We start from the raw sequence: 27,627 nt of genomic DNA on the forward strand, positions 1-27,627 counted from the left end.
GGTTGCGAGTACCCAGGAACATCTGCTGGTTTAACACAGTCAGTCCAGGGTCCTGCTCACAGGCTCAGAGCCCAGGGCTCAGGAATCACAGACCCAGGGTACAGCTCACGGACTGTGAGGCACAGAATCATCGCAGGGCTCAGGAATCACATGGTCTGCAGTGAGCACAGCTCAGAGAAGAGCTGCTCGCTTGGAAAAGGATTGTCCGCAAACTGCTCCTCCCAGCCTGTCGAGGGAAACAACAATGATTGGACTGATAGTGCTGGCCCTTCTGTGTGGAGGGGTCTCTGCAGGTGAGTAATGGGGTGTGAGAAGGTCTCAGTGCCAGGCTGGGTACTGGGCATTAATCCTCGGTCAGTGAGTAATGGGGTGTGAGAGGGGCAGTGCCAGGCTGGGTACTGGGCATTAACCCTCGGTCAGTGAGTAATGGGGTGTGAGAGGGGCAGTGCCTGATTGGGTACTGGGCAATAACCTTCGGTCAGTGAGTAATGGGGTGTGAGGGGTGATGTGCCTTCAATAACTCAAAGACAAGGATTTTAAAGGATTCAACTAAAGGCTTTTAATCACTAAGAACATAGCAGCATAGCAGGTCTTCCCACATTGAGTTCATCTGGTAGTGAGTGACTCATACAGCTCCTGAGACCTTTATATGGCAAAAGACAGGGGCGTAGCCAATACACACAATAGGAACAAAAGGGTGTGGTTCACACAATACAAGCAGGTAAAATACAAGCAGGTCTGATGAAGGCATATTTCATCACATTCACCCCTTCTACAGATTTAGTCTGTCCGGGGGTGTGATAGTCCTTCCTGAACGTCGCAACAGTACCTCGGGTTCCGACCGGGAGTTCATGGTGCCCCCCTGGGCATACCCATGTGCCGGGGGTGTTGCAGGTACTTCTGGGGGTGGTGAGGATACCTCTGGGGATGGTGGAGGTTCTTCTGGGGGTGGTGGTGATGGGTCGTCGTCGTCGCTTCCTGCCGAGGCAAGGTCCTTTATGGACACGGTGTCTTCACGCCCGTCGGCGTGCTTGACGTACGCATACTGTGGGTTTGCATGGAGTAGGTGTACTGCCTCCACGAGGGGATCCGTTTTGTGGCCCCTCACATGCTTCCGTAACAGGACTGTCCCTGGGGTGGAGAGCCACGAGGGTAGGGATACTCCTGAGGTTGATTTGCGGGGAAAAACAAACATCGTCTCGTGAGGAGTGGCATTAGTAGCAGTACACAGTAGCGACCTTATCGAGTGGAGTACGTCTGGGAGGACCTCCTGCCAGCGGGAGGTGGGGCAGCCTTTAGACCTTAGTGCTAAGGTGACCGCCTTCCACACTGTCGCGTTCTCCCTCTCCACTTGCCCATTACCCTGGGGGTTATAACTGGTGGTCCGACTCGTGGCTATCCCCTTCGACAGCAGGTATTGGTGCAGTTCATCGCTCATGAACGACGCCCCCCTGTCAGTGTGGATGTAGTTAGGCATGCCGAACGTGCAAAACAGGTTGCCGAGGCACTTGATGACCGTGGCACTGGTCATATCTGGGCAGGGGTAGGCGAATGGGAAGTGGGAGTACTCGTCCACAATGTTGAGAAAGTACACATTGCGGTCGGTGGAGGGGAGTGGTCCCTTGAAATCTAAGCTCAGGCGCTCGAATGGCCGTGTAGCTTTGATCAGGTGGGCTCGGTCGGGTCTGAAAAAACGGGGCTTGCATTCCGCACAGGTGCGGCAGTCCCTGGTCATAGACCGGACCTCCTCGATGGAATAGGGCAGGTTACGGGATTTTATAAAGTGGAATAGCCGGGTGACCCCCGGGTGGCAGAGGCCATTGTGGAGGCCCTGTAGCCTGTCCCCCTGGATGCTCGCACACATCCCTCGTGATAGGGCATTGGGGGATTCATTGAGGGCCCCCGGCCTATATATTATGCCGTACTCAAACGTGGAGAGTTCGATCCGCCACCTGAGAATTTTGTCGTTCTTGATCTTCCCCCTCTGTTTGTTGTTAAACATGAAGGCTACCGACCGCTGGTCGGTAAGCAGGGTGAAGCGTTTGCCGGCTAGGTAGTGCCTCCAGTGCCGCACTGCCTCCACTATGGCCTGGGCCTCCTTCTCTACCGAGGAGTGTCTGATCTCGGGCCCTTGGAGGGTTCTTGAGAAAAAGGCTACGGGCCGCCCATCCTGGTTGAGGGTGGCTGCTAAAGCGAAGTCGGACGCATCGCTTTCGACCTGGAAAGGGATGTTTTTGTCCACTGCCCGCACCGCGGCCTTCTCAATGTCGTGTTTAATGCTGTTGAAGGCGGCGTGGGCCTCGGCTGTGAGCGGGAAGGACGTTGATTTCAGGAGGGGACGGGCCTTGTCGGAATAATTGGGGACCCATTGGGCGTAATAGGAGAAGAACCCCAGGCACCTTTTCAGGGCCTTGGGAGTGTTTGGTAGGGGTAGCTCCTGTAGGGGGCGCAATCGGTCGGGGTCCGGGCCGATTTCCCCGTTTTCCACCACGCAGCCCAGGATACAGAGGCGCGTGGTGCTAAAGACACACTTATCCTCGTTGTAGGTGAGATTGAGTCTGAGGGCGGTTTTCAGAAATCTCGCGAGGTTCGAGTCGTGGTCTTGCTGGTCGTGGCCGCAGATGGTGACGTTGTCTAGGTATGGGTAGGTGGCTGTTAACTGGTTCTCATCGACCATGCGGTCCATCTCCCGCTGGAAGACCGAGACCCCGTTCGTTACCCCAAAGGGGACTCTGAGGAAGTGGTAGAGACGTCCGTTTGCCTCGAAGGCGGTGTATGGACGGTCCTCCGGCCTAATGGGGAGCTGGTGGTATGCCGATTTTAGGGCAATGGTGGAAAACACCCGGTATTGCGCGATTTGGTTAACCATATCCGCTATGTGGGGCAGAGGGTAGGTGTCTAGCTGGATGTATAGATTAACCGTCTGGCTAGAATCTATCACCATCCGCTTCTTTTCGCTACCTTTAACTACTACTACCTGGGCACGCCACGGGCTGGTACTGCATTCGATGATACCCTCCCGCTTGAGTCTTTCTACTTCCGACGCAATGAACCGTCTATCCTCCCAGCTGTACCGCCTACTCTTGGTCGCTATGGGTCGGCAGTTGGGTGCGAGGTTGGCGAACAGAGAGGGCGGCTTGACCTTCAGGGTAGCCAGACCGCACACTGTGAGGGGCGGCTGGGACCCACCATAGGTAAGCGTGATACTTTGGTGGTGGCACTGGAAGTCCAGACCCAAGATCATGCTCACACAGAGATCTGGCATTATCAACAGTTTAAAATCTCTGTAATCAGTGCCTTTCACCGACAACATAACCGCGCAGAAACCTATAATTTTTGAGGTATGAGTCTTATCGGCCATGGCGATTTTGCCCTGTGTGGGGACTATCGTTAGAGAAAGTCGTTTTACCAGGCTAGGATGAATAAAGCTTTCGGTGCTCCCACAGTCAATCAAGCATTTAACCTTGTTCCCGTTTACCTCTATGTCCATCATCGATTTAGACAACGGATGTGGCCTGGATTGATCCACTGTGATCGAGGCCACCAGTGGGTCCTGGAGGTCCGTGTAGTCGGGGCAAGATGGTGGACTCCATGAGGGTGGACAAGATGGCTTCCAAGATGGCCGCTCCCATGGCGCACACGCGGCAGTGGTGGAGTTGGAGGCGGGGTTCCCTCTGCAGACTTTGCTGAAGTGTCCTTTCTTCCCGCATTTAGAACAGGTGGTGCCCTTCGCTGGGCACAGATGCCTGGAGTGTTTGTCCTGACCGCAGAAGTAGCATTTCGGGCCCCGATGCATCGCGGCAGTAGTGGGGCTCCTGGGTGGAGGCTGGGGCTCCGATGGTGCTGGGCTGGCCTGAGACCTGGGAGGTGAAGATGGCTTCCAAGATGGCGGCCCCCACGGCGCGCACGAGGCGGAGTGGGCCGCGTGGCCTGGGGAACAGGATTCAGAGTTCCTCTGGGCCATATCCAGTGATCGCGCTATATCTATAGCCTGTTTTAAGTCCAGTCCCTCCTTTTCAAACAGTCTCTGCCGAATATAGTTTGAACTGAGGCCCGCAATAAGGGAGTCTCGAATCAGCTCCTCCGTGTACACGATGGCAGACACGACCTTACAGTTACAGTCTCTGCCCAGTACTTTTAGGTTTAGTATAAAGTCCTCTAGTGACTCACCATGCCGCTGCGTGCGAGTAGTCAGAAGATGCCTGGCGTACACCACGTTTATTGGCCGTGCGTAGTGGGCCTTCAGGATGGTGCAGGCATCCTCGTAGCTGGTGGCATCTTGGATGAGAGGGGAGACCCGATGGCTCACCCAGTTTCGCAGGATTCCCAGTTTCATGTCTCCGGTAGCGGTTTCGGCTGCGGCTATGGCAGTGGATGAGTTTGCAATGAAAAATTCGAAGCATTGGAACCAGTGTCCGAACTGTGTGGCTGCGTCTGAGGCATGGGGGTCCAGATCCAAGCGCTCTGGTTTCAGGAGTCGATCCATCTTGTTGTTTCAGTGATTAAGATTGATGTGCCTTCAATAACTCAAAGACAAGGATTTTAAAGGATTCAACTAAAGGCTTTTAATCACTAAGAACATAGCAGCATAGCAGGTCTTCCCACATCGAGTTCATCTGGTAGTGAGTGACTCATACAGCTCCTGAGACCTTTATATGGCAAAAGACAGGGGCGTAGCCAATACACACAATAGGAACAAAAGGGTGTGGTTCACACAATACAAGCAGGTAAAACACAAGCAGGTCTGATGAAGGCATATTTCATCACAAGGGGGCAGTGCCAGGCTGGGTACTGGGCATTAACCCTCGGTCAGTGAGTAATGGGGTGTGAGAGGGTCTCAGTGCGAGGCTGGGTACTGGGCATTAACCCACGGTCAGTGGGTAATGGGGTGTGAGAGGGGCAGTGCCAGGCTGGGTACTGGGCATTAACCCTCGGTCAGTGAGTAATGGGGTGTGAGAGGGGCAGTGCCAGGCTGGGTACTGGGAATTAACCCTCGGTCAGTGAGTAATGGGGTGTGAGAGGGGCAGTGCCAGGCTGGGTACTGGGAATTAACCCTCGGTCAGTGGGTAATGGGGTGTGAGAGGGGCAGTGCCAGGCTGGGTACTGGGCATTAACCCTCGGTCAGTGAGTAATGGGGTGTGAGAGGGGCAGTGCCAGGCTGGGTACTGGGCATTAACCCACGGTCAGTGGGTAATGGGGTGTGAGAGGGGCAGTGCCAGGCTGGGTACTGGGAATTAACCCTCGGTCAGTGAGTAATGGGGTGTGAGAGGGTCTCAGTGCCAGGCTGGGTACTGGGCATTAACCCTCGGTCAGTGAGTAATGGGGTGTGTGAGGGGTAGTGCCAGGCTGTGTACTGGGGCTGGAGAGAGAGAGAAACCATGACGGGGAGTGAGGGACAGGGGCAGTGGGCTGGGGAGTGGAGAGAGTGGACCACAGGAGCAGCAGGAGAGCATTCAACCCCTCGAGCCTGTTCCGCCATTCAATTAGATCCTGGTTGATTTGTATCTTATCTACATTTCCCTGCCTTTGCTCCATATTCCTGATATCCTTACCTAACAACCATCGCTCGTAGTTTTGAAAGCTCCAATTGAGCCCCAGCATGCACAGCCTTTTGGGGCAGACAGTTCCAGATTTCCACTACCCTTTGTGTGTAACAGTGATTCCTGATTTCGCTACTGAGCGGTCTGGCTCTAATTTTAAGATTCTGTCCCCTCGTTCTTGATTCACCCACCAGAGGCACTAGTTTCCCCGTATTGATTCTATCAGATCCTTGTAACACTTTAAACACCTTGATTAGATCCCCCTCAATCTTCTAGACTCAAGGGAATACAAGCCTAGTCTATTCAACCTGTCCCCATAATTGAACCCTCTAAGCCCCGGTATCATTCTGGCAAATCTGCGCTGGGTGCCTCCAAGGCCAGTTTCTCTTTCCTGAGCTGCGATGCCCAGATCTGAACACCGTGCTCCAGATGGGGTTTAACCAGAGCTCGGCCCAGCTGTAACAGAACGCCCACCCCTTGTATTCCAGCCCTCGAGATTAAGGCCAACATTCCATGAGCTTTTCCCGATCCTTCTTGTACTCGTCCACTGGCTTTTAATGGTTTCTCCATGTGGAATATATTCAGATTGATCTTCCTTAGCTCCAAAGTGGATGAGCTCTCACTGCCCACATTGAAGTCCATCTGCCACAGTTTTGCCCGCTCACTTACTCTGTCAATGACCCTTTGCAACTTGCTGCCCCTGTCTACACAATTTACTGGGCCGCCTGACTTAGTGTCGTCAGCAAACTGAGATATACACGTGTCTGGGGGTTAACTTTGGGAGCCCCCGCCCCAACACTGTGTTAACAACCCGCGATCAAATGCTGAGGTCTGAGAAGCCCGCGGATTCTTGGCCTCAGACCCCAGTGCACTGTAGATGGCACCTCAGGAGGAGGCCGCGCAGTTAGTGCTCCAAGTTACACGTAAGGGATGGGGCTGGATCGCAGGGGTCTGGAGGAGGAACGGGTGGGCCTCGGAGTCCCTGATCAGTGTTCGTGGGGGATCGGGGAGGGAGATTGCAGGGCAAGGGACTCGCCAGGAGTACTGTCGGGGGTTGGGATGGAAGATCAGGGGCCCTGGATGTCTCTCTCTGTCTGTCTGTCTGTCGGGCTGGGGTTTGGGGTTGGTGTTTTGGGGTTCATGCCCTGATGTGTGTGTGTGTAGGGTTGGTGTTTTGGGGTTCATGTCCTGATGTCTGTGTGAATGGGGTTGGTGTTTTGGGGTTCATGTCCTGCTGTCTGTGTGAATGGGGTTGGTGTTTTGGGGTCCATGCCCTGATGTGTGTTTTTGTGTAGGGTTCGTGTTTTGGGGTTCATGTCCTGATATCTGTGTGTGTGTGGGGTTGATGTTTTGGAGTTCATTCCCTGATGTCTGTGTGTGTGTGTGGGGTTGGTGTTTTGGGGTTTATGCCCTGATGTCTGGGTGTGGGGTGTTGGTGTTTTGGGTTTCATGCCCTGATGTCTGTGTGTGAGTGGGGTTGGTGTTTTGGGGTTCATGTCCTGATGTCTGTGTGTGTGGGGTTGGTGTTTTGGGGTTCATGTCCTGATGTCTGTGTTTGTGTGTGAGGTTGGTGTTTTGGGGTTCATGCCCTGATGTCTGTGTGTGGGGGGGTTGTTTTTTTGGGGTTCATGCCCTGATGTCTGTGTGTGTGGGGTTGGTGTTTTGGGGTTCATGACCTGATGTCTGTGTGAGTGGGGTTGGTGTTTTGAGGTTGATGCCCTGATGTGTGTTTTTGTGTAGGGTTCGTGTTTTGGGGTTCATGTCCTGATGTCTGTGTATGTGTGGGGTTGGTATTTTGGGGTTCATGCCCTGATGTCTGTGTGTGTGGGGTTGGTGTTTTGGGGTTCATCCCTGATGTCTGTGTATGTGTGGGGTTGGTGTTTTTGGGGTTCATGCCCCGATGTCTGTGTGTGTGTGGGGTTGGTGTTTTTGGGGTTCATCCCTGATGTCTGTGTATGTGTGGGGTTGGTGTTTTTGGGGTTCATGCCCCGATGTCTGTGTGTGTGTGTGGGGTTGGTGTTTTTGGGGTTCATGCCCCGATGTCTGTGTGTGTGTGGGGCTGGTGTTTTGGGGCTCATGCCCTGCAGTCTGTGTGTGTGTGGGGTTGGTGTTTTTGCTTTCTCGCCCTGATGTCTGTGTGTGTGTGTGGGATTGGTGTTTTGGGGTTCACGCCCTGATGCCTCTGTGTGTGTGGGGTTGGTGTTTTGGGGTACATGCCCTGATGTCTGTGTGTGAGTGGGTTTGTTTTTTTGGGGTTCATGTCCTGATGTCTGTGTGTGTGTGAGGTTGGTATTTTTGGGTTCATGCCCTGATGTCTGTGTGTGAGTGGGTTTGTTTTTTTGGGGTTCATGTCCTGATGTCTGTGTGTGTGTGAGGTTTGTGTTTTGGGGTTCCTGCCCTGATGTCTGTGTGTGTGGAGTTGGTGTTTTGGGGCTCATGCCCTGATGCATGTGTGTGTGCGGTTGGTGTTTTGGGGTTCATGCGCTGATGTCTCTGTGTGTGGGGGAGGGGGGTTGGTTTTTTGGGGCTCATGCCCTGATTTATGTGTGTGTGTGAGGGTTTGGTGTTTTGGGGTTCATGCTCTGATGTCTGTGTGTGTGTGGGTTTGGTATTTTGGGGTTCATGCCCTGATGTCTGTGTGCTTTTGGGTTGGTGTTTTGGGGTTCATGCCCTGATATCTGTGTGTGTGGGGTTGGTATTTTGGGGTTCATGTCCTGATATCTGTGTTTGTGCGTGGTTGGTGTTTTGGGGTTCTTGCCCCGATGTCTGTGTGTGTGTGGGTTTGGTATTTTGGGGTTCATGCCCTGATATCTGTGTGCTTTTGGGTTGGTGTTTTGGGGTTCATGCCCTGATATCTGTGTGTGTGTGGGGTTGGTGTTTTGGGGTTCTTGCCCCGATGTCTGTGTGTGTGTGAGGTTGGTGTTTTGTGGTTCATGCCCCGATGTCTTTGTGTGTATGGGTTGGTGTTTGGGGGTTCATGCCCTAATGTCTGTGTGTGTGGGGGGTTGGTGTTTTGGGGTTCATGCCCTGATGTCTGTGTGTGGGGTTGGTATTTTGGGGTTCATGCCCTGATGTCTGTGTGTGAGTGGGTTTGGTTTTTTGGGGTTCATGCCCTGATGTCTGTGTGTGGGGTTGGTGTTTTGGGGTTCATGTCCTGATGTCTGTGTGTGTGTGCGTGGTTGGTGTTTTGGGGTTCATGTCCTGATGTCTGTGTGTGTCTGGGGTTGGTGTTCATGCCCTGATGTCTGTGTATCTGGGGTTGGTGTTTTGGGGCTCATGCCCTGGTGTCTGTGTGTGTGCGGTTGGTGTTTGGGGTTCATGCGCTGATGTCTCTGTGTGTGGGGGAGGGGTGGTTGTTTTTTTGGGGCTCATGCCCTGATGTATGTGCGTGTGTGTGTGTGAGGGTTTGGTGTTTTAGGGTTCATGTCCTGATGTCTGTGTGTGGGGGGTTGGTGTTTTGCGGTTCATTCCCTGATGTCTGTGTGTGTGTGGGGTTGGTGTTTTGGGGTTCATGTCCTGATGTCTGTGTTTGTGTGGGGTTGGTGTTTTGGGGTTCATTCCCTGATGTCTGTGTGTGTGTGGGGTTGGTGTTTTGGGGTTCATGCCCTGATGTCTGTGTGTGTGGGGTTGGTGTTTTGGGGTTCATTCCCTGATGTCTGTGTGTGTGTGTGGGGTTGGTGTTTTGGGGTTCATGTCCTGATGTCTGTGTTTGTGTGTGAGGTTGGTATTTTGGGGTTCATGTCCTGATGTCTGTGTTTGTGTGTGGGGTTGGTGTTTTGGGGTTCATGTCCTGATGTCTGTGTGTGTGGGGTTGGTGTTTTGGGGTTCATGTCCTGATATCTGTGTGTGTGAGGTTGGTATTTTGGGGTTCATGTCCTGATGTCTGTGTGTGTGTGTGGGGGTTGGTGTTTTGGGGCTCATGCCCTGATGTATGTGTGTGTGCGCAGTTGGTGTTTGGGGTTTCATGCCCTGATGTCTGTGTGTGTGTGGGGTTGGTGTTTTGGGGTTCATGCCCTGATGTCTGTGTGTGTGTGGGGTTGGTGTTTTGGGGTTCATGCCCTGATGTCTGTGTTTGAGTGGGTTTGGTTTTTTGGGGTTCATGTCCTGATGTCTGTGTGTGTGGGGTTGGTGTTTTGGGGTTCATGTCCTGATATCCGTGTTTGTGTGTGAGGTAGGTATTTTGGGGTTCATGCCCTGATGTCTGTGTGTGTGTGGAGTTGGTGTTTTGGGGTTCCTGCCCTGATGTCTCGGTGTGTGTGTAGGGTTGGTGTTTTGGGGTTCCTGCCCTGATGTCTCGGTGTGTGTGTAGGGTTGGTGTTTTGGGGTTTCCTGCCCTGATGTGTGTGTGTGTGTGTGTGTGCGTGGTTGGTGTTTTGGTGTGCATGTCCTGATGTCTGTGTGTGTCTGGGGTTGGTGTTCATGCCCTGATGTCTGTGTATCTAGGGTTGGTGTTTTGGGGCTCATGCCCTGATGTATGTGTGTGTGCGGTTGGTGTTTTGGGGTTTATGCGCTGATGTCTCTGTGTGTGGGGGAGGGGGGGGTTGGTTTTTTGGGGCTCATGCCCTGATGTATGTGTGTGTGTGTGTGGGGTTGGTGTTTTGGGGTTCATGCCCTGATATCTGTGTGTGTGTGGGATTGTTGTTTTGGGGTTCATGCCCTGATGTCTGTGTGAGTGGGTTTGGTATTTTGGGGTTCATGCCCTGATGTATGTGTGCGTGTGGGGTTGGTGTTTTGGGGTTCATGTCCTGATGTCTGTGTGTGTGTGGGGTTGGTGTTTAGGGCTTCATGCCCTGATATCTGTGTGTGTGTGAGGTTGGTATTTTGGGGTTCATGCCCTGATGTCTGTGTGAGTGGGTTTGGTATTTTGGGGTTCATGCCCTGATGTATGTGTGCGTGTGGGGTTGGTGTTTTGGGGTTCATGTCCTGATGTCTGTGTGTGTGTGGGGTTGGTGTTTAGGGGTTCATGCCCTGATATCTGTGTGTGTGTGGGGTTGGTATTTGGGGTTCATGTCCTGATATCTGTGTTTGTGCTTGGTTGGTGTTTTGGGGTTCATGCCCTGATATCTGTGTGTGTGTGGGGTTGGAGTTTTGGGGTTCTTACCCCGATGTCTTTGTGTGTATGGGTTGGTGTTTAGGGGTTCATGCCCTAATGTCTGTGTGTGTGTGAGGTTGGTATTTTGGGGTTCATGCCCTGATGTCTGTGTGTGAGTGGGTTTGGTTTTTTGGGTTTCATGTCCTGATGTCTGTGTGTGTGAGGTTGGTATTTTGGGGTTCATGTCCTGATGTCTGTGTGTGACTGGGGTTGGTGTTCATGCCCTGATGTCTGTGTATCTAGGGTTGGTGTTTTGGGGCTCATGCCCTGATGTATGTGTTTGCGCGGTTGGTGTTTTGGGGTTTATGCGCTGATGTCTCTGTGTGTGGGGGAGGGGGGGTTGGTGTTTTGAGGTTCATGCTCTGATGTCTGTGCGTGTGTGGGATTGGTGTTTTGGGATTCATGCTCTGATGTCTGTGTGTGTGTGGGATTGGTATTTTGGGGTTCATGCCCTGATGTATGTGTGCGTGTGGGGTTGGTGTTTTGGGGTTCATGTCCTGATGTCTGTGTGCATGTGGGGTTGGTGTTTTGGGGTTCATGCCCTGATATCTGTGTGTGTGTGGGGTTGGTGTTTTGGGGTTCATGCCCTGATGTCTGTGTGTGTGGGGTTGGTGTTTTGGGGTTCATGCCCTGATGTCTGTGTGTGTGTGGGGTTGGTGTTTTGGGGTTCTTGCCCCGATGTCTCTGTGTGTGTGGGGTTGGTGTTTTGGGGTTCTTGCCCCGATGTCTTTGTGTGTATGAGTTGGTGTTTGGGGGTTCATGCCCTGATGTCTGTGTATGTGTGGTTGGTATTTTGGGGTTCATGCCCTGATGTCTGTGTGTGAGTGGTTTTTTTTTTTGGGGTTCATGTCCTGATGTCTGTGTGTGTGTGCGTGGTTGGTGTTTTGGGGTTCATGTCCTGATGTCTGTGTGTGTCTGGGGCTGGTGTTCATGCCCTGATGTCTGTGTATCTAGGGTTGGTGTTTTGGGGCTCATGCCCTGATGTATGTGTGTGTGCGGTTGGTGTTTTGGGGTTCATGCGCTGATGTCTCTGTGTGTGGGGGAGGGGGGGTTGGTTTTTTGGGGCTCATGCCCTGATGTATGTGTGTGTGTGAGGTTTTGGGGTTTTGGGGTTCTTGTCCTGATGTCTGTGTGTGTGGGGTTGGTGTTTTGCGGTTCATGCCCTGATGTCTGTGTGTGTGGGGTTGGTGTTTTGGGGTTCATGCCCTGGTGTCTGTGTGTGTGGGGTTGGTGTTTTGCGGTTCATGCCCTGATGTCTGTGTGTGTGAGGTTGGTATTTTGGGGTTCATGCCCTGGTGTCTGTGTGTGAGTGGGTTTGGTATTTTGGGGTTCATGTCCTGATATCTGTGTTTGTGTGTGGGGTTGGTGTTTTGGGGTTCATGTCCTGATATCTGTGTTTGTGTGTGAGGTTGGTGTTTTGCGGTTAATGCCCTGATGTCTCTGTGTGTGTGTGTGTCTGTGTGTGTGTGGAGTTGGTGTTTTGCGGTTCATGCCCTGATGTCTGTGTGTGTGGTGTTGGTATTTTGGGGTTCATGCCCTGATGTCTGTGTGTGAGTGGGTTTGGTGTTTTGGGGTTCATGTCCTGATGTCTGTGTTTGTGTGTGAGGTTGGTGTTTTGGGGTTAATGCCCTGATGCCTCTGTGTGTGTGGGTGTGTGCGTGGAGTTGGTGTTTTGCGGTTCATGCCCTGATGTCTGTGTGTGTGGGGTTGGTATTTTGGGGCTCATGCCCTGATGTCTGTGTGTGAGTGGGTTTGGTGTTTTGGGGTTCATGCGCTTATGTCTGTGTGTGTGGGGTTGGTGTTTTGGGGTTCATGTCCTGATGTCTGTGTTTGTGTGTGAGGTTGGTATTTTGGAGTTCATGCCCTGATGTCTGTGTGTGTGGGGTTGGTGTTTTGGGGTTCATGCCCTGATGTCTGTGTGAGTGGGTTTGGTATTTTGGGGTTCGTGCCCTGATGTCTGTGTGTGTGAGGTTGGTGTTTTGGGGTTCATGTCCTGATGTCTGTGTGCGTGTGGGGTTGGTGTTTTGGGGTTCGTGCCCTGATATCTGTGTGCGTGTGGGGTTGGTGTTTTGGGGTTCATGTCTGTGTGTGTGTGGGGTTGGTGTTTTGGGGTTCATGCCCTGATGTCTGTGTGTGTGTGTGCGTGGTTGGTGTTTTGGGGTTCATGTCCTGATGTCTGTGTGTGTGTGAGGTTGGTATTTTGGGGATCATGTCCTGATGTCTGTGTTTGTGTGTGAGGTTGGTATTTTGGGGATCATGTCCTGATGTCTGTGTTCGTGTGTGGAGTTGGTGTTTTGGGGTTTCCTGCCCTGATGTCTGTGTTTGTGTGTGAGGTTGGTATTTTGGGGATCATGTCCTGATGTCTGTGTGTATCTGGGGTTGGTGTTCATGCCCTGATGTCTGTGTATCTAGGGTTGGTGTTTTGGGGCTCATGCCCTGATGTATGTGTGTGTGCGGTTGGTGTTTTGGGGTTTATGTGGTGATGTCTCTGTGTGTGGGGAGGGGGGGTTGGTTTTTTGGGGCTCATGCCCTGATGTATGTGTGTGTGTGTGTGAGGTTTTGGTGTTTTGGGGTTCATGCCCTGATGTCTGTGTGTGTGGGGTTGGTGTTTTGCGGTTCATGCCCTGATGTCTGTGTGTGTGAGGTTGGTATTTTGGGGTTCATGCCCTGGTGTCTGTGTGTGAGTGGGTTTGGTATTTTGGGGTTCATGTCCTGATATCTGTGTTTGTGTGTGGGGTTGGTGTTTTGGGGTTCATGTCCTGATATCTGTGTTTGTGTGTGAGGTTGGTGTTTTGCGGTTAATGCCCTGATGTCTCTGTGTGTGTGTGTGTGTGTGTGTGTGTGGAGTTGGTGTTTTGCGGTTCATGCCCTGATGTCTGTGTGTGTGGTGTTGGTATTTTGGGGTTCATGCCCTGATGTCTGTGTGTGAGTGGGTTTGGTGTTTTGGGGTTCATGTCCTGATGTCTGTGTTTGTGTGTGAGGTTGGTGTTTTGGGGTTAATGCCCTGATGCCTCTGTGTGTGTGGGTGTGTGCGTGGAGTTGGTGTTTTGCGGTTCATGCCCTGATGTCTGTGTGTGTGGGGTTGGTATTTTGGGGCTCATGCCCTGATGTCTGTGTGTGAGTGGGTTTGGTGTTTTGGGGTTCATGCGCTTATGTCTGTGTGTGTGGGGTTGGTGTTTTGGGGTTCATGTCCTGATGTCTGTGTTTGTGTGTGAGGTTGGTATTTTGGAGTTCATGCCCTGATGTCTGTGTGTGTGGGGTTGGTGTTTTGGGGTTCATGCCCTGATGTCTGTGTGAGTGGGTTTGGTATTTTGGGGTTCGTGCCCTGATGTCTGTGTGTGTGAGGTTGGTGTTTTGGGGTTCATGTCCTGATGTCTGTGTGCGTGTGGGGTTGGTGTTTTGGGGTTCGTGCCCTGATATCTGTGTGCGTGTGGGGTTGGTGTTTTGGGGTTCATGTCTGTGTGTGTGTGGGGTTGGTGTTTTGGGGTTCATGCCCTGATGTCTGTGTGTGTGTGTGCGTGGTTGGTGTTTTGGGGTTCATGTCCTGATGTCTGTGTGTGTGTGAGGTTGGTATTTTGGGGATCATGTCCTGATGTCTGTGTTTGTGTGTGAGGTTGGTATTTTGGGGATCATGTCCTGATGTCTGTGTTCGTGTGTGGAGTTGGTGTTTTGGGGTTTCCTGCCCTGATGTCTGTGTGTGTGTGTGAGGTTGGTATTTTGGGGATCATGTCCTGATGTCTGTGTGTATCTGGGGTTGGTGTTCATGCCCTGATGTCTGTGTATCTAGGGTTGGTGTTTTGGGGCTCATGCCCTGATGTATGTGTGTGTGCGGTTGGTGTTTTGGGGTTTATGTGGTGATGTCTCTGTGTGTGGGGAGGGGGGGTTGGTTTTTTGGGGCTCATGCCCTGATGTATGTGTGTGTGTGTGTGAGGGTTTGGTGTTTTGGGGTTCATGCCCTGATGTCTGTGTGTTTGGGGTTAGTGTTTTGGGGTTCTTGACCCGATGTCTGTGAGTGTGTATGGGTTGGTGTTTTGGGGTTCATGTCCTGATGTCTGTGTTTGTGTGTGGGGTTGGTGTTTTGGGGTTCATGTCCTGATATCTGTGTTTGTGTGTGAGGTTGGTGTTTTGGGGTTAATGCCCTGATGTCTCTGTGTGTGGGGGGGTTGGTGTTTTGGGGTTAATGCCCTGATGTCTCTGTGTGTGGGGGGGTTGGTATTTTGGGGTTAATGCCCTGATGTCTCTGTGTGTGGGGGGTTGGTATTTTGGGGTTAATGCCCTGATGTCTCTGTGTGTGGGGGTGTTGGTATTTTGTGGTTCATTCCCTGATGTCTGTGTGTGTGGGGTTGGTGTTTTGGGGTTCATGCCCTGATGTCTGTGTGTGTGGGGTTGGTGTTTTGGGGTTCTTGCCCCGATGTGTGTGTGGGGTTGGTGTTTTGGGGTTCATGCCCTGATGTGTGTGTGTGTATGTGTGCAGTTGGGGTTTTAGGGTTCATGTCCTGATGTCTGTGTATGTTTGTGAGTTTGGTGTTTTGGGGTTCATCTCCTGTTGTCTGTGTGTGTGTGTGGTGGGGTTTGGTGTTTTGGGGTTCATGTCCTGCTTATATGTGTGTGTGGGGTTGATGTTTTGGGGTTCATTACCTGATGTCTGTGAGTGTGTGTGGTTGGTGTATTGAGGTCCATGTCCTGATGTCTGTGTGTGTGTGTGTGGTTGGTGTTTTGGGGTTCCTGCCCTGATTTCTGTGTGGGTGGGGTTGGTGTTTTGGGGTTCATGCCCTGATGTCTGTGGGGTTTGTGTTTTGGGGTTCATGCCCTGATGTCTGTGTGAGTGGTGTTGGTTTTTTGGGGCTCATGCCCTGATGTATGTGTGTGTGCGGTTGGTGTTTTGGGGTTCATGTCTTGATGTCTGTGTGTGTGGGGGGTTGGTGTTTTGGGGTTCTTGCCCTGATGTCTGTGTGTGTGGGGGGTTGGTGTTTTGGGTTTCATGACCTGATTTCTGTGTGTGTGTGTTGTTTTGGGGTTCATGTCTTGATGTCTGTGTGTGTGGGGGGTTGGTGTTTTGGGGTTCATGCCCTAATGTCTGTGTGTGTGGGGTTGGTATTTTGGGGTTCTTGCCCTGATGTCTTTGTGTGTATGGGTTGGTGTTTTGGGGTTCGTGCCCTGATGTCTGTGTGTGTGGGGTTGGTGTTTTAGGGTTCATGCCCTGATGTCTGTGTGTGTGGGGTTGGTATTTTGGGGTTCATGTCCTGATGTCTGTGTTTGTGTGTGGGGTTGGTGTTTTGGGGTTTATGTCCTGATATCTGTGTTTGTGTGTGAGGTTGGTGTTTTGGGGTTCCTGCCCTGATGTCTGTGTGTGTGGGGTTTGTGTTTTGGGGTTCATTCCCTGATGTCTGTGTGTGTGTGTGTGCATGGTTGGTGTTTTGGGGTTCATGTCCTGATGTCTGTGTGTGTCTGGGGTTGGTGTTCATGCCCTGATGTCTGTGTATCTAGGGTTGGTGTTTTGGGGCTCATGCCCTGATGTCTGTGTGTGTGGGGTTGGTGTTTTGGGGTTCATGCCCTGATGTCTGTGTATGTGTGAGGTTGGTATTTTGGGATTCATGCTCTGATGTCTGTGTGTGTGTGTGACTGGTGCTTTGGGATTCATGCCCTGGTGTCTGTTTGTGAGTGGGTTGGTATTTTGGGGTTCATGTCCTGATGTCTGTGTGCGTGTGCGGTTGGTGTTTTGGGGTTCATGTCCTGATGTCTGTGTGGGGTTGGTGTTTTGGGGTTCATGCCCTGATATCTGTGTGCATGTGGGGTTGGTATTTTTGGGTTCATGTCCTGATATCTGTGTTTGTGTGGGGTTGGTGTTTTGGGGTTCATGCCCTGATGTCTGTGTGTGTGGGGGTTGGTGTTTTGGGGTTCTTGCCCCGATGTCTCTGTGTGTGTTGGGTTGGTGTTTTGGGGTTCATGCCCTGATGTCTGTGTGTGTGTGTGAGGTTGGTGTTTTGGGGTTCTTGCCCCGATGTCTTTGTGTGTATGAGTTGGTGTTTGGGGGTTCATGCCCTGATGTCTGTGTATGTGTGGTTGGTATTTTGGGGTTCATGCCCTGATGTCTGTGTGTGAGTGGGTTTTGTTTTTTGGGGTTCATGTCCTGATGTCTGTGTGTGTGTGCGTGGTTGCTGTTTTGGGGTTCATGTCCTGATGTCTGTGTGTGTCTGGGGCTGGTGTTCATGCCCTGATGTCTGTGTATCTAGGGTTGGTGTTTTGGGGCTCATGCCCTGATGTATGTGTGTGTGCGGTTGGTGTTTTGGGGTTCATGCGCTGATGTCTCTGTGTGTGGGGGAGGGGGTGTTGGTTTTTTGGGGCTCATGCCCTGATGTATGTGTGTGTGTGAGGTTTTGGTGTTTTGGGGTTCTTGTCCTGATGTCTGTGAGTGTGGGGTTGGTGTTTTGCGGTTCATGCCCTGATGTCTGTGTGTGTGGGGTTGGTGTTTTGGGGTTCATGCCCTGATGTCTGTGTGTGTGAGGTTGGTATTTTGGGGTTCATGCCCTGGTGTCTGTGTGTGAGTGGGTTTGGTATTTTGGGGTTCATGTCCTGATATCTGTGTTTGTGTGTGGGGTTGGTGTTTTGGGGTTCATGTCCTGATATCTGTGTTTGTGTGTGAGGTTGGTGTTTTGGGGTTAATGCCCTGATGTCTCTGTGTGTGTGGGTGTGTGCGTGGAGTTGGTGTTTTGCGGTTCATGCCCTGATGTCTGTGTGTGTGGGGTTGGTATTTTGGGGCTCATGCCCTGATGTCTGTGTGTGAGTGGGTTTGGTGTTTTGGGGTTCATGCGCTTATGCCTGTGTGTGTGGGGTTGGTGTTTTGGGGTTCATGTCCTGATGTCTGTGTTTGTGTGTGAGGTTGGTATTTTGGAGTTCATGCCCTGATGTCTGTGTGTGTGGGGTTGGTGTTTTGGGGTTCATGCCCTGATGTCTGTGTGAGTGGGTTTGGTATTTTGGGGTTCGTGCCCTGATGTCTGTGTGTGTGAGGTTGATGTTTTGGGGTTCATGTCCTGATGTCTGTGTGCGTGTGGGGTTGGTGTTTTGGGGTTCGTGCCCTGATATCTGTGTGCGTGCGGGGTTGGTGTTTTGGGGTTCATGTCTGTGTGTGTGTGGGGTTGGTGTTTTGGGGTTCATGCCCTGATGTCTGTGTGTGTGTGTGCGTGGTTGGTGTTTTGGGGTTCATGTCCTGATGTCTGTGTTTGTGTGTGAGGTTGGTATTTTGGGGATCATGTCCTGATGTCTGTGTTTGTGTGTGGAGTTGGTGTTTTGGGGTTTCCTGCCCTGATGTCTGTGTGTGTGTGTGCGTGGTTGGTGTTTTGGGGTTCATGTCCTGATGTCTGTGTGTATCTGGGGTTGGTGTTCATGCCCTGATGTCTGTGTATCTAGGGTTGGTGTTTTGGGGCTCATGCCCTGATGTATGTGTGTGTGCGGTTGGTGTTTTGGGGTTTATGCGGTGATGTCTCTGTGTGTGGGGAGGGGGGGTTGGTTTTTTGGGGCTCATGCCCTGATGTATGTGTGTGTGTGTGTGAGGGTTTGGTGTTTTGGGTTTCATGCCCTGATGTCTGTGTGTTTGGGGTTAGTGTTTTGGGGTTCTTGACCCGATGTCTGTGAGTGTGTATGGGTTGGTGTTTTGGGGTTCATGTCCTGATATCTGTGTTTGTGTGTGAGGTTGGTGTTTTGGGGTTAATGCCCTGATGTCTCTGTGTGTGGGGGGGTTGGTATTTTGGGGTTCATGCCCTGATGTCTGTGTGTGTGGGTTTGGTGTTTTGGGGTTCCTGCCCTGATGTCTGTGTGTGTGGGGTTGGTATTTTGTGGTTCATGCCCTGATGTCTGTGTGTGTGGGCTTGGTGTTTTGGGGTTCCTGCCCTGATGTCTGTGTGTGTGGGTTTGGTGTTTTGGGGTTCCTGCCCTGATGTCTGTGTGTGTGGGGTTGATGTTTTGGGGTTCATTACCTGATGTCTGTGAGTGTGTGTGAGGTTGGTGTTTTGGGGTTCATGCCCTGATGTCTGTGTGAGTGGTGTTGGTTTTTTGGGGCTCATGCCCTGATGTATGTGTGTGTGCGGTTGGTGTTTTGGGGTTCTTGCCCTGATGTCTGTGTGTGTGTATGGGTTGGTGTTTTGGGGTTCATGCCCCGATGTCTTTGTGTGTATGGGTTGGTGTTTTGGGGTTCGTGCCCTGATGTCTGTGTGTGTGTGGGGTTGGTGTTTTAGGGTTCATGCCCTGATGTCTGTGTGTGTGGGGTTGGTATTTTGGGGTTCATGTCCTGATGTCTGTGTTTGTGTGTGGGGTTGGTGTTTTGGGGTTCATGTCCTGATGTCTGTGTGTGTCTGGGGTTGGTGTTCATGCCCTGATGTCTGTGTATCTAGGGTTGGTGTTTTGGGGCTCATGCCCTGATGTCTGTGTGTGTGGGGTTGGTGTTTTGGGGTTCATGCCCTGATGTCTGTGTATGTGTGAGGTTGGTATTTTGGGATTCATGCTCTGATGTCTGTGTGTGTGTGTGACTGGTGCTTTGGGATTCATGCCCTGGTGTCTGTTTGTGAGTGGGTTGGTATTTTGGGGTTCATGTCCTGATGTCTGTGTGCGTGTGCGGTTGGTGTTTTGGGGTTCATGTCCTGATGTCTGTGTGGGGTTGGTGTTTTGGGGTTCATGCCCTGATATCTGTGTGCATGTGGGGTTGGTATTTTTGGGTTCATGTCCTGATATCTGTGTTTGTGTGGGGTTGGTGTTTTGGGGTTCATGCCCTGATGTCTGTGTGTGTGGGGGTTGGTGTTTTGGGGTTCTTGCCCCGATGTCTCTGTGTGTGTGGGGTTGGTGTTTTGGGGTTCATGCCCTGATGTCTGTGTGTGTGTGTGAGGTTGGTGTTTTGGGGTTCTTGCCCCGATGTCTTTGTGTGTATGAGTTGGTGTTTGGGGGTTCATGCCCTGATGTCTGTGTATGTGTGGTTGGTATTTTGGGGTTCATGCCCTGATGTCTGTGTGTGAGTGGGTTTTGTTTTTTGGGGTTCATGTCCTGATGTCTGTGTGTGTGTGCGTGGTTGCTGTTTTGGGGTTCATGTCCTGATGTCTGTGTGTGTCTGGGGCTGGTGTTCATGCCCTGATGTCTGTGTATCTAGGGTTGGTGTTTTGGGGCTCATGCCCTGATGTATGTGTGTGTGCGGTTGGTGTTTTGGGGTTCATGCGCTGATGTCTCTGTGTGTGGGGGAGGGGGTGTTGGTTTTTTGGGGCTCATGCCCTGATGTATGTGTGTGTGTGAGGTTTTGGTGTTTTGGGGTTCTTGTCCTGATGTCTGTGAGTGTGGGGTTGGTGTTTTGCGGTTCATGCCCTGATGTCTGTGTGTGTGGGGTTGGTGTTTTGGGGTTCATGCCCTGATGTCTGTGTGTGTGAGGTTGGTATTTTGGGGTTCATGCCCTGGTGTCTGTGTGTGAGTGGGTTTGGTATTTTGGGGTTCATGTCCTGATATCTGTGTTTGTGTGTGGGGTTGGTGTTTTGGGGTTCATGTCCTGATATCTGTGTTTGTGTGTGAGGTTGGTGTTTTGGGGTTAATGCCCTGATGTCTCTGTGTGTGTGGGTGTGTGCGTGGAGTTGGTGTTTTGCGGTTCATGCCCTGATGTCTGTGTGTGTGGGGTTGGTATTTTGGGGCTCATGCCCTGATGTCTGTGTGTGAGTGGGTTTGGTGTTTTGGGGTTCATGCGCTTATGCCTGTGTGTGTGGGGTTGGTGTTTTGGGGTTCATGTCCTGATGTCTGTGTTTGTGTGTGAGGTTGGTATTTTGGAGTTCATGCCCTGATGTCTGTGTGTGTGGGGTTGGTGTTTTGGGGTTCATGCCCTGATGTCTGTGTGAGTGGGTTTGGTATTTTGGGGTTCATGTCCTGATGTCTGTGTGCGTGTGGGGTTGGTGTTTTGGGGTTCATGCCCTGATATCTGTGTGCGTGCGGGGTTGGTGTTTTGGGGTTCATGTCTGTGTGTGTGTGGGGTTGGTGTTTTGGGGTTCATGCCCTGATGTCTGTGTGTGTGTGTGCGTGGTTGGTGTTTTGGGGTTCATGTCCTGATGTCTGTGTTTGTGTGTGAGGTTGGTATTTTGGGGATCATGTCCTGATGTCTGTGTTTGTGTGTGGAGTTGGTGTTTTGGGGTTTCCTGCCCTGATGTCTGTGTGTGTGTGTGCGTGGTTGGTGTTTTGGGGTTCATGTCCTGATGTCTGTGTGTATCTGGGGTTGGTGTTCATGCCCTGATGTCTGTGTATCTAGGGTTGGTGTTTTGGGGCTCATGCCCTGATGTATGTGTGTGTGCGGTTGGTGTTTTGGGGTTTATGCGGTGATGTCTCTGTGTGTGGGGAGGGGGGGTTGGTTTTTTGGGGCTCATGCCCTGATGTATGTGTGTGTGTGTGTGAGGGTTTGGTGTTTTGGGTTTCATGCCCTGATGTCTGTGTGTTTGGGGTTAGTGTTTTGGGGTTCTTGACCCGATGTCTGTGAGTGTGTATGGGTTGGTGTTTTGGGGTTCATGTCCTGATATCTGTGTTTGTGTGTGAGGTTGGTGTTTTGGGGTTAATGCCCTGATGTCTCTGTGTGTGGGGGGGTTGGTATTTTGGGGTTCATGCCCTGATGTCTGTGTGTGTGGGTTTGGTGTTTTGGGGTTCCTGCCCTGATGTCTGTGTGTGTGGGGTTGGTATTTTGTGGTTCATGCCCTGATGTCTGTGTGTGTGGGCTTGGTGTTTTGGGGTTCCTGCCCTGATGTCTGTGTGTGTGGGTTTGGTGTTTTGGGGTTCCTGCCCTGATGTCTGTGTGTGTGGGGTTGATGTTTTGGGGTTCATTACCTGATGTCTGTGAGTGTGTGTGAGGTTGGTGTTTTGGGGTTCATGCCCTGATGTCTGTGTGAGTGGTGTTGGTTTTTTGGGGCTCATGCCCTGATGTATGTGTGTGTGCGGTTGGTGTTTTGGGGTTCTTGCCCTGATGTCTGTGTGTGTGTATGGGTTGGTGTTTTGGGGTTCATGCCCCGATGTCTTTGTGTGTATGGGTTGGTGTTTTGGGGTTCGTGCCCTGATGTCTGTGTGTGTGTGGGGTTGGTGTTTTAGGGTTCATGCCCTGATGTCTGTGTGTGTGGGGTTGGTATTTTGGGGTTCATGTCCTGATGTCTGTGTTTGTGTGTGGGGTTGGTGTTTTGGGGTTTATGTCCTGATATCTGTGTTTGTGTGTGAGGTTGGTGTTTTGGGGTTCCTGCCCTGATGTCTGTGTGTGTGGGGTTTGTGTTTTGGGGTTCATTCCCTGATGTCTGTGTGTGTGTGTGCGTGGTTGGTGTTTTGGGGTTCATGTCCTGATGTCTGTGTGTGTCTGGGGTTGGTGTTCATGCCCTGATGTCTGTGTATCTAGGGTTGGTGTTTTGGGGCTCATGCCCTGATGTCTCTGTGTGTGGGGGAGGGGGGGTTTGTTTTTTGGGGTTCATGCCCTGATGTCTGTGTGTGTGGGGTTGGTGTTTTGGGGTTCATGCCCTGATGTCTGTGTATGTGTGAGGTTGGTATTTTGGGATTCATGCTCTGATGTCTGTGTGTGTGTGTGACTGGTGCTTTGGGATTCATGCCCTGGTGTCTGTTTGTGAGTGGGTTTGGTATTTTGGGGTTCATGCCCTGATGTCTGTGTGCGTGTGCGGTTGGTGTTTTGGGGTTCATGTCCTGATGTCTGTGTGGGGTTGGTGTTTTGGGGTTCATGCCCTGATGTCTGTGTGTGTGGGGTTGGTGTTTTGGGGTTCATGCCCTGATGTCTGTGTATGTGTGAGGTTGGTATTTTGGGATTCATGCTCTGATGTCTGTGTGTGTGTGTGACTGGTGCTTTGGGATTCATGCCCTGGTGTCTGTTTGTGAGTGGGTTTGGTATTTTGGGGTTCATGCCCTGATGTCTGTGTGCGTGTGCGGTTGGTGTTTTGGGGTTCATGTCCTGATGTCTGTGTGGGGTTGGTGTTTTGGGGTTCATGCCCTGATGTCTGTGTGTGTGGGGTTGGTGTTTTGGGGTTCATGCCCTGATGTCTGTGTATGTGTGAGGTTGGTATTTTGGGGTTCATGCCCTGATGTCTGTGTGCGTGTGCGGTTGGTGTTTTGGGGTTCATGTCCTGATGTCTGTGTGGGGTTGGTGTTTTGGGGTTCATGCCCTGATGTCTGTGTGTGTGTGGGGGTTGGTGTTTTGGGGTTCATGCCCTGATGTCTGTGTGTGGGGGGTTGGTGTTTTGGGGTTCATGCCCTGATGTCTGTGTGTGTGTGGGGGTTGGTGTTTTGGGGTTCATGCCCTGATGTCTCTGTGTGTGTGGGGTTGGTGTTTTGGGGTTCATGCCCTGATGTCTGTGTGTGTGTGGGGTTGGTGTTTTGGGGTTCATGTCCTGATGTCTGTGTGTGTGTGGGATTGGTGTTTTGGGGTTCATGCCCTGATGTCTGTGTGTGTGTGGGGTTGGTATTTTGGGGTTCTTGCCCCGATGTCTGTGTGTGTGTATGGGTTGGTGTTTTGGGGTTCATGCCCTGATCTCTGTGTGTGTGGGGTTGGTGTTTTTGCTTTCTTGCCCTGATGTTTGTGTGTGTGTGTGGGATTGGTGTTTTGGGGTTCATGTCCTGATATCTGTGTTTGTGTGTGAGGTTGGTATTTTGTGGCTCATTCCCTGATGTCTGTGTCTGTGTGGGTTGGTGTTTTGGGGTTCATGCCCTGATGTCTGTGTGTGTGGGGTTGGTGTATTGGAGTTCGTGCCCTGATGTCTGTGTGTGTGGGGTTGGTGTTTTGGGGTTCATGCCCTGATGTCTGTGTGTGTGTGGGGTTGGTGTTTTGGGGTTCATGCCCTGATGTCTGTGTGTGTGGGGTTGGTGTTTTGGGGTTCATGCCCTGATGTCTGTGTGTGTGGGGTTGGTGTTTTGGGGTTCATGCCCTGATGTCTGTGTGTGTGGGGTTGGTGTTTTGGGGTTCATGCCCTGATGTCTGTGTGTGTGGGGTTGGTGTTTTGGGGTTCATGCCCTGATGTCTGTGTGTGTGTGGGGTTGGTGTTTTAGGGTTCTTGCCCCGATGTCTGTGTGTGTGTGGGGTTGGTGTTTTGGGGTTCATGCCCTGATGTCTGTGTGTGTGGGGTTGGTGTTTTGGGGTTCATGCCCTGATGTCTGTGTGTGTGGGGTTGGTGTTTTGGGGTTCATGCCCTGATGTCTGTGTGTGTGGGGTTGGTGTTTTGGGGTTCATGCCCTGATGTCTGTGTGTGTGTGGGGTTGGTGTTTTAGGGTTCTTGCCCCGATGTCTGTGTGTTTGTGGGGTTGGTGTTTTGGGGTTCATGCCCTGATGTCTGTGTGTGTGGGGTTGGTGTTTTGGGGTTCATGCCCTGATGTCTGTGTGTGTGGGGTTGGTGTTTTGGGGTTCATGCCCTGATGTCTGTGTGTGTGGGGTTGGTGTTTTGGGGTTCATGCCCTGATGTCTGTGTGTGTGTGGGGTTGGTGTTTTGGGGTTCATTCCCTGATGTGTGTGTGGGGTTGGTGTTTTGGGGTTCATGCCCTGATGTCTGTGTGTGTGGGGTTGCTGTTTTGGAGTTCGTGCCCTGATGTCTGTGTGTGTGGGGTTGGTGTTTTGAGGTTCTTGCCCCGATGTCTGTGTGTGAGTGGGGTTGGTGTTTTGGGGTTCATGCCCTGATGTCTGTGTGTGTGTGGGGTTGGTGTTTTGGGGTTCATGCCCTGATGTCTGTGTGTGTGGGGTTGGTGTTTTGGGGTTCATGCCCTGATGTCTGTGTGTGTGGGGTTGGTGTTTTGGGGTTCATGCCCTGATGTGTGTGTGTGTGGGGTTGGTGTTTTGGGGTTCATGCCCTGATGTCTGTGTGTGTGGGGTTGGTGTTTTGGGGTTCATGCCCTGATGTCTGTGCGTGTGTGGGGTTGGTGTTTTGGGGTTCATTCCCTGATGTCTGTGTGTGTGTGGGGTTGGTGTTTTGGGGTTCATTCCCTGATGTCTGTGTGTGTGTGGGGTTGGTGTTTTGGGGTTCATGCCCTGATGTCTGTGTGTGTCTGGGGTTGGTGTTCATGCCCTGATGTCTGTGTGTGTATCTAGGGTTGGTGTTTTGGGGCTCATGCCCTGATGTCTCTGTGTGTGGGGGAGGGGGTGTTGGTTTTTTGGGGCTCATGCCCTGATGTATGTGTGTGTGCGGTTGGTGTTTTGGGGTTCATGTCTTGATGTCTGCGTGTGTGGGGTTGGTGTTTTGGGGTTCTTGCCCTGATGTGTGTGTGTGTGGGGGGTTGGTGTTTAGGGGTTCAGCCTCTGATGTATGTGTGTGTGTGGGATTGGTCTTTTGGGGTTCTTGCCCTGATGTCTGTCTGTGTATGTGTGTAGAGTTGGTGTTTTGGGGTTTGTGCCCTGATGTCTGTGTGGTGGGGAGGGGGTTGGTGTTTTGGGGTTCATGACCTGATGTCTGTGTGTGTGTGGGGTTGGTGTTTTGGGGCTCATGCCCTGATGTCTGTGTGTGTGGGGGGGTGGAGTTGGTGTTTTGGGGTTCATGCTCTGATGTGTGTCTGTGTGTGTGTCTGTGTGTGTGTCTGTGTGTGTGTGGTGTTGGTGTTTTGGGGTTCATGCCCTGATGTCTGTCTCTCTGTGTTTCAGACTCTCACTCTCTCCGGCATTTCTTTACCTCCACAACTCCGATTCCCGGTCTGCCGCAGTTTGTTGGTGTCGGTTATGTGGACGAGGTCCAGTTTATTATGTACGACAGCGATCGGAAGGAGTTGATCCCGCGGGAGCAGTGGATGGTGGAGAGCGAGGGGCCCGAGTACTGGAAGCGGAAACTTCAACTCGCACGGGAGCGGGAGGTGTTTCATCAAATCATTCTTCAGATGCTCATGACCCGGACCAACCAGTCGAGCGGTGAGTCCTCGCCCTCCCACTGTGGCCGGGCTCTTTCCCTGGGTTGAGGGTGGTCGGTGGGAATGGTGAGCATGCTGTGAAGTGGAGCGGGCTGTAGGAGCCAGGGCCCCTGGGAAAAGTGGCACTCTACCTCCCAGACCAGGGTCAGTAACCAATGGGGAGCGGCCTCACATCAGGCCTTTAAATACACAGATCAGGAACTGGGGTCCTTTAAATACACAAATCGGGAACCGGGGGTCCTTTAAATACACAGATCAGGAACCGGGGTCCTTTAAATACACAGATCAGGAATCGGGGTCCTTTAAATACAAAGATCGGGAACCAGGGTCCTTTAAATACACAGATCAGGAACCAGGGTCCTTTAAATACACAGATCGTGAACCGGGATCCTTTAAATACAGAGATCGGGAACCGGGGTCCTTTAAATAATCAGATCAGGAACCCGGGTCCTTTAAATATACAGATCAGGAGCCTGGATCATTTAAATACACAGATCAGGATCCGGGGTCCTTTAAATACGCAGATCAGGATCCGGGGTCCTTTAAATACGCAGATCAGGATCCGGGGTCCTTTAAATACACAGATCAGGAACCGGGATCCTTTAAATACAGAGATCGGGAATCGGGGTCCTTTAAATACACAATTAAGAAAGCGGGGTCCTTTAAATATACAAATCGGGAACCGGGGTCCTTTAAAAAAGCAGATCAGGAACCGGGGTCCTTTAAATACACAGATCAGGATCCGGGGTCCTTTAAATACGCAGATCAGGATCCGGGATCATTTAAATACACAGACTGGGAACGGGGGGTCCTTTAAATACAGAGATCAGGAACCAGGATCCTTTAAATACAGAGATCGGGAATCGGTGTCCTTTAAACACACAATTAAGGAAGCGGGGTCCTTTAAATATACAAATAGGGAACCGGGGTCCTTTAAGTACGCAGATCAGGAACCGAGGGATGGGGGTCCCTTTAAATACTGCCTCCTTCCCAGGTGTGTATGACCAGCTGTGAGCTGAGGGACGGTGGGGCGGTCACCCAGTGGGACAGGGTCTGATTGGCTGTGTGTGTGTTTGATTGACAGGGATCCACATGTACCAGGAGATGATTCGCTGTGACCTGAGGGCCGATGGGACCACAAGCGGGTTTCTCCAGAGGGGCTGGGATGGGCGAGACTTCATCAGCTTCGACAAGGACAACATGGTGTGGGTCACTCCGGTATCATGAGGCGAGACCTTCACGAACAAGTGGGACCAGAAGACGGACAGCAATCAAAGCTTGAAGCATTACCTGGAGGCGGAGTGTATCGAATGGCTGAGGAAATACCTGCAGTACGGGCAGCAGGAACTGAGAGTCGGTGAGTGAGGGGGGACTGAGAGACGGTGAGTGAGCGGGGACTGAGAGTGGGTGAGTGAGGGGGGACTGAGAGTCGGTGAGTGAGGGGGGACTGAGAGTGGGTGAGTGAGGGTGGACTGAGAGTGGGTGAGTGAGGGGGGACTGAGAGTGGGTGAGTGAGGGTGGACTGAGAGTGGGTGAGTGAGGGGGGACTGAGAGTCGGTGAGTGAGGGGGGACTGAGAGTGGGTGAGTGAGGGGGGACTGAGAGTCGGTGAGTGAGGGGGGACTGAGAGTGGGTGAGTGAGGGTGGACTGAGAGTCGGTGAGTGAGGGGGGACTGAGAGTGGGTGAGTGAGGGTGGACTGAGAGTGGGTGAGTGAGGGGGGACTGAGAGTCGGTGAGTGAGGGGGGACTGAGAGTGGGTGAGTGAGGGGGGACTGAGAGTCGGTGAGTGAGGGGGGACTGAGAGTCGGTGAGTGAGGGGGGACTGAGAGTCGGTGAGTGAGGGGGGACTGAGAGTCGGTGAGTGAGGGGGGACTGAGAGTCGGTGAGTGAGGGGAGACTGAGAGTCTGTGAGTGAGGGGGGACTGAGAGTCGGTGAGTGAGGGGGGACTGAGAGTCGGTGAGTGAGGGGGGACTGAGAGTCGGTGAGTGAGGGGGGACTGAGAGTCGGTGAGTGAGGGGGGACTGAGAGTCGGTGAGTGAGGGGGGACTGAGAGTCGGTGAGTGAGGGGGGACTGAGAGTCGGTGAGTGAGGGGGGACTGAGAGTCGGTGAGTGAGGGGGGACT

The 27,627-nt window shown here is 52.1% G+C and overlaps 1 pseudogene across 1 annotated transcript; it reads left to right on the forward strand.

Annotated features, from left to right (window-relative positions):
- Window positions 1-26,887, forward strand: LOC147095677 (major histocompatibility complex class I-related protein 1-like; annotated as a pseudogene). Its single transcript, XR_015074815.1, has 3 exons — window positions 1-293; window positions 25,244-25,504; window positions 26,588-26,887. The product of XR_015074815.1 is annotated as a major histocompatibility complex class I-related protein 1-like (transcript).
- The last annotated feature ends 740 nt before the right edge of the window (window positions 26,888-27,627 follow it).

Source organism: Somniosus microcephalus, unplaced genomic scaffold, assembly GCF_052327205.1.
Source record: "Somniosus microcephalus isolate GS21.2 unplaced genomic scaffold, FLI_Smic_1.0 unresolved_chr1, whole genome shotgun sequence".
NCBI classification, from domain to species: domain Eukaryota; kingdom Metazoa; phylum Chordata; class Chondrichthyes; order Squaliformes; family Somniosidae; genus Somniosus; species Somniosus microcephalus.